Raw genomic sequence first — 7,329 nt, 5'->3', positions numbered from 1 at the left:
CATCAACCTTTCCCGCTGTGAATTTATTACGCTGTGAAGTGTACACATCTGTCATAGATACAATAGAGATACATACAGTGCAAACTGACTTTGAATGCTGTCTGATGGAATTGCAAGTGCATTCAAAGTGTTTTAAGCACATTTTGCCACAACTTTTCGAAAGTGTCTCCGATTGCCAAAGCCCACATTTTAAGTAATATTATGCCCTACTCCACTTTATTTGCTTTTTAAATAGGAAGCAACTTGTCAGTTTCTCAAAAGAGCTATATCTTAGTGTCCTGGGCTTCCTACTATAATGATGTCTATTTCAGTCCAAAATGGCAGCCTTTATGTGCCTAAAGCGGCTATTTTGTGCGTATCTCCAGTTTCCTGCCTCCACATAGCTTTTATCTTCACCTGTGTCCTCTGTAGTGAAACTGTTGTTGAAAATAGGAAAATTGTAGAATGACATATATGCACCGATAGATTCACCCAAGACATACAGTATCTGTTGGCACTGATAAATTTAGTGAATGAGAACTTGGAGACATTGTCATATTTAATGTGACTTTTTGCATAAATCTTTTTTCTTTATTTTTCTTCTTTGCTTCAGGGCAAGATGTGCAAAGCAAGTTGAGTTGATAAATTCACTTTTCTTTTCATACTAGTAAAGATTGGGTGTGTGATGGGTTGTGATTTCTGTGCCACTTATGTCAGAAGGGAAGGGAATGGGAAAAAAAAAAAAACAAAAAAAAAAAAACAGGTTTTCAAAACAGATTTCTGAAACACTCATCGGTCAGCCCTCACAGATAGCCCGCCCCAAACTTATGCTATTGGTTGAGCCAATTTTAGTGTGTCTGCAGCTTACAGAAACACCAACATTCAGTGTTTAAACATTTTTGGGGAAGCTCACAAATGGTTTATTTATTATTTCTTAATATTTGTTTATTATTATTATTATTATTATTATTATTATTATTATTATTATTATTATTATTATTATTATTATTATTATTATTATTATTATTATTATTATTTTACATCAAAAACTTTGGAATTGCATTCCAAACTCACTCAGATTTAGTTAGCAATGAGCAATATATTTTATAGCACTTGTTTTTTTGTTAATTTATTTTGTTAATAAAAATATAAAATAATAAAGTATAGATAATGGCAAATATTTTTGGAACCTGTGATTTTTTTTTTCTTTTTTTCTCAGGATTCTTTTAGAAATAACACGTTAAAAAAGAACAGCATTTATTCAAAATATACATCTTTTTCTAACAATGTAAATCTGTGCTATAACTTTTTTTTATTAATTTAACACATCCTTGGTGAATAAAAATAGTAATTTCTTTAAAATTATTTTATAATTAATTTTTTTTATATTGTTTATATTTTATATTTTATATAACAATGTTCTTTCTTAATATATATATTGTTTTTGTTTTGTTTTGCTTTTTTTGTTTTGATCAAATAATCCTAAAAAAAGTATAATAAATAACTTTTAAAATATTTTAAATTACATTTTAAAATATATTCACATAGAAAAATAAATAAATATAATACATAATATATAAATATTAGTTAATTAGTTTTTTTTTTTTTTTTTAATTAAAATAAATGATGAGCATAAGAAACTTCTTTAAAAACCATTACAAATCTTACTGTTCCCAAACTTTTGAGTGGCAGTATTTATGTATTTATTTGTATTTATTGTTTGTTTGTTTGTTAACTGTTACAATGTTTGATTTAAAGAAATATTATTAAAAATATTATTAAATGTTCATATGTTGAATAATTTGCATTGTTAGTTAATTAATTAATTAATTAAGCTAATTAATGTAATTGAAACCTTATTGCAAAGTGTAACCATTATGATTTTCATAATGACATACACATTTGAGTTTTCTGTTTTGTCGTAATGTAAAAAGGACTAAACACATCTTATTATTCACAATATCTGAAAGATCTGATGATTTCATAAATATTTAAATTATGCCATCATAATATGTATCATACCTGCATGGAATCTAAGCAGTTGAAATAAATGCAGTTGCAAGTTCCTGAAAGCTTTATGGAAATAATTATAAAACATTATTATAATTAGTATAATAGGTTTAATCATGACATAACTGTGCTTGTATGACACCATCTCAACATGTAACCAAGGTTACCGCTGACATCACACGTCTAATAAACCCCCCATGAATCTTTCACCAGTTTAGCATCTATAAGTGTTCACGTGGCATTATGGGTCACGACCTGTATTAGTTTTATTCAAAAGAAATCACTTTAGACCTGTTAAGCCATCAAGCGCCAGTGGGTCTATCTAAACGCCCCTGCAGGCGGCAACGCTGGATGCCGTTTGGGCCGGTGAAGCATAAGGTGCCCTTGCTGGGCAGTAGTATAAAATTACATTCCCCTTCTACTGCTTTTGGCGGGATGCCGAGCCGAGGCTATTGTCCCCTCCGTACAGAGCTTGCGACATGAAATAACACATAAATGAATTATTTTGGTCAGAGGAGGGAAGCAGTGAAATTAATCAAAGGTGCCATGGCTCTATTGTAGCTGTTCAGTTGTCTTGATGCCATTCTGCATTTGGGAAAAAAAGGAGAAGATAATGGCTTTAGGAGACCTATTCTCTGCTTTTGCATTCTTACTATCACCTCCACAAAATCCATAGCCTTGATGCCTTTCAGTGGTTCGCTGACATTGGATGGAGACGCAAACAAATTCAAATTCAATTCGAGAAGACGATGTGTGTATTTACATCTTTGTTTTATGAAGTGTATCCAGTTCATGAATATTTTATGCTGTGTTCAGACAGCAAAAATGTCTCAAGTCTTTATCAGTTTACTATAAATTGTCAATGTCAACCACAAATTGAATGCAACACTTTTTAAAATCAAAATCAAAGTTCACATAAATTATAATCACGTTAATAAATACAAATGAAACCAAAAGGCACCTCAGATCATTTGGTTTTAGACTCAAAGCATTTTATAAGGAAGCAAGCTTTCCTACGATTTGATGTTCTTCTGGGCCTTGTGCCAAATTGTACTACTTACAGTAGGTGTGATTTGCCTTAGGTAATGTAAATGAATGCAACAGGAGGTTAAATGCATCGTTTGTAGGTTCACTTGGTAAGGGAAATCATTTTGTTTACATTAAAGGCTGTATAATTATTCTGCAAGAAGTGGTTTTGAGTAGATGATTTCAATAATAAAACCCAATTCTCGCCGTGTGATCATTTCTGAGATCAGGATATTTTATTTTATTTTATTTTATTTTATTTTATTTTATTTTATTTTATTTTATTTTATTTTATTTTATTTTATTTTATTTTATTTATACAGCTGAATTGTTATGTTGATCAAATTAATAAACATTCCAGCTGGTTTGATATTTATATACTTGCTGACAATTTTGCACAGCTGTATTTGTAGTCTTTATTATTAAAGATTATATTATTTGTTTATAAAATGTATTAAATGTCTCGTTTGTAGATTTGCAAAGTAAGGGAAGTGGTATTAATTGGATAATAAACGAGGTTAAAATGCATCATTTGTAGGTTTGCTTGGTAAGGGAAATCATCTTGCTTACATGAAAGACTGTATAATTATTCTGTAAAAAGTGGTTTTGAGTAGATGATTTAAATAAAACCCAATTTCCACCTTATGATAATTTATGAAACCAGGATATCCCTTATTTTATTTTATTAATTTAATTTAATTTAATTTTTTTATTTTTTTTTATTTATTATTTATTTATTATTTTTTATTTTATTTTTTTATTATTTTTTTTTTTTTTTTTTGCAGCTGCATTGCTATGTTGATCAAACCAATAAACATTCCAGCTGGTTTGATATTTATATACTTGCTGACAATTTTTGCATATATATATATATATATATATATAATTTGTAGATTTGCTTGGTAAGGGAAATCATATTGCTAAGATTAAAAGGCTGTAGCTTCTGTAAGAAGTGGTTTTGAGTAGATGTTTTTAATAATAAAACCCAATTCCAGTAAACATTCCAGCTGGTTTGATATTTATATACTTGATATAATGACAATTTTGCACACAAATGTTATTTACCTTACATTCTAAAATAGTCTTGATTATTAAAGATTATATTAATTGTATATAAAATGTATTAAATGCATCATTTACAGATTTGCTTGGTAAGAGAAGTGGTATTTTGAAGAAGTGGTAATTTTCAAAACCATTTATATTTCTATATAAGTATGCATCATATTTTCAAGTGAAATTGCTAGAACAAGAGGTTTTGGCTTGGCATTTGGTGCCTTCTCACATGGATGAACATAAAATAGGATGTCTTACAGTTCATAAATACAAATAGTGCATGCATAAGGAAAGGAAAAGCGTGCATACTTACATTTTGAAAATTGATGTGTTGATATTGCACTAGAGTGGATGAGAAGTGCAAGTGAGTTTAAATTTGCATAAAACTTCCAACATATTGCTCTTAGGTGAATGAATTCAGGTGTTGTTTACCTCAACGGTGACATTAGGGTAATGCTAGGTTGTCAGTTTGTTAAGTAGGGCCACAACTTGGCAGAAGCAACAATTATTTATTTTATTTCCACTTTAAATGGCTGACTGTGAAATACAATCTAGAAAATATGGATGCAAAGGCTTGGCATCACTTTCTGTCTGGATCTCGTAATGAAAATCGTCGGTGGGGGGAAGGTCACATCCAGTGATCTCTGCAGCCGACCGGATGAGATGCTGTGTTGTGAAGTGGTTAATATGAAAATGCTTAGAGATTATTTGAATAAGGACTGTAATAGCTGAGCAGAACTGCATCATCAATGCCCGTGGCAAACTTTCAGTTGCCGGAGGAAGTACAGACTTTATTGTGGTTGTTGTTGAGAAGACATGAAATGATGGGGGGAGATGAGCGAAAATGATTGGGAAATGATGCAAGCCTGATTTAAACTTGCGTTGCCTGCATGAATCTCGGTGTGTCTGAACATATGCACTTACTACTAGGGTTTGTCCATCCTGAATACATTTTATGTAATACATTTATTTCAGAATATATTTGAATACGGTATAGGATTGCACCAGCCGTCCATGTGGTCTACACTTATATTGGAATGTAAAGTTTTCACCAAGGACTTAGTATCTAGTTGGTTTGTAATTAAATCTGTGCTTAATTCAGTTGCACCATTTTGTAATAAGCCAAGACTTAGTGGAAAAGTTGTGCATTTCAGTTTTCAGTATTTTTATCAGAATACAGTTGATGTCTAATGCTTAAGAAATTCAAAAGTTTGATGTCTGTAAAAAAAAAAGCACAATTTGTTGAGTCAACTTAAAATTATTTGTTACCTTGCTGCCTTAAACTTTTAAGTTCAGTCAACTCAAATTAGTTTAGTCAACTTGAAATGTTAAGTTGTCTAAGTGACAATGGCTAAGTGATATTTGAGTTGACTAAGCGTAAAAAAATGGTTAAACTTAAAAGCTGTTTGTTACCCAGCTGCCTTAAAAGTTGAATCAACTCAAATAACTAAGTTGTCACTTAGTACAACTTAACATTTAAAGTTGAATAAATGTTTTTGAGTTGACTGAACTTAAAATTTTAAGTCAGCCGGGTAACACATTTTTTAAGTTGACTCAACAAATTGTTTTTTACAGTGTAGGTTATTTTTGTTATTATAATTTATTATGGATGCACTGAATTGTTCAAAAGTGACAGTAAGGCTTTACATTTATTCTGTTATTTTAGTATTATTCAGAGACTATTATTGTTTTATTAATATTTTTATAGTTTTAGTAAAGTTCATAATTTTGAATTTCAGTTTAGTTAATTTAGTAAATCGAATTAATCTGAATTAAAAGAATAAATGTTTCCTTTGCAATTGGCTGAAATATATATATATATTTTTTTTTTCTGTAAGGATTTATTTATTTATTGTTTGTTTGTTATTTTTGGATTTATGTTAACTATAGTAACCCTGTTTGATTGATTGATTGATTGATTGATTGATTGATTGATGATTGATTGATTGATTGATTGATTGATTGATTGATTGATTGATTGATTGATTGATTGATTGATTGATTGATTGATTGATTGATCGATCGATGATTGATTTTGATTGACTATTTGATTGATTTTTATTAGGTTTAATGTTATGATATATTATATATATATTATAATGTAATTAAATGAAACAAAACTAAATGTTAAAATAATATATATTTTGTATATAATATCTAATGTCTTTTCACTCTGGCTACGTTCACAGCTAGTTACTCCCTTGTGAGATGTTTAAATATAATAAAGCTTTTTTCCAAAAAGTTTATGGTCTCTCTTCCAATTACATTTAAAGTTGAGCCAGTGATGGCTAGAGATTGACAAGCATCTCCTCAGTCTTCAGAGAGTTCAGTTCCAGTGTGTTACAGCTGCACCAGGTGTTCCCCGTCGTGTCTGTAAGCAGGCTCATCACTCTTAATTAATAAGGCCAATGAGTATTTGGCCCTTTCAGGAGAAGACTTCAGAAGCTGCAGTCTCTGGTGCAGTGAGAGCAGAAGAGAGGAGATTGTGTGCAACACCGTGGAGCTTCAGCGGCGAGGCCCAGCGAGTCAGAGGTGTGCGTTCACAGCCTCGCACGCAGGAAGTCAGAGATCCACTGACAGATGGAGTCTGGCAAGGCCAGATGGGACAGCTCAGTTTATAGAAGCTGTGAGATTACAGTTTAAAATGTGACGCCGAAGTCAACGAGCAAATCCTGATTCGGGATCTTCCGCATGCAGTCCAAATGCTGCAGGATAAAGTGCTGGTCCAAGCTCACGCCGGTATCTGCTGACCTGTTCGCTCCGCAAGCACATTTACAAAAGGTCCAGCCAGGTGTCGGGGAAAGTTTTGACACTGGCCAAGACCGTTTCTTAAGGTCTCCATGACTGTTGTCATCAGGGCAGCCGGTCTACAATAGTATTTGGGTGTGTTATACTCGGATTTTAGGGGATCATGAAGATGATGGCGTTTGTGAAATGAACAGAGAAACAGCATATGGTGTCAAATTGGCTGAAATTGACAATTCTTGTCATTTCTGCATTTAGCAGATGATTCTATCTAAAGTGGTTTATACTGGATGTACATATGTAAATGCATTCTTTAAAATTCAAACTTATGACCTCTGTGTTGCTAGCACCATGCTTAATCAGCATGTTTTTACCTTTGTTTTTAGTTTTTCTTCTCTTTTTCATTTTATTAGGGATCTAACATAATGTTGTTACATCCATCCATCCATCCATCCATTAATTAATTAATTAAGTCATTTATTTGTATTATATATTATAACTTACTGGATATTAATA

The sequence above is a fragment of the Garra rufa genome, chromosome 6 (genome assembly GCF_049309525.1).
Source record: "Garra rufa chromosome 6, GarRuf1.0, whole genome shotgun sequence".
In the NCBI taxonomy this organism is placed as follows: domain Eukaryota; kingdom Metazoa; phylum Chordata; class Actinopteri; order Cypriniformes; family Cyprinidae; genus Garra; species Garra rufa.
This window is presented reverse-complemented; position numbering follows the sequence as displayed.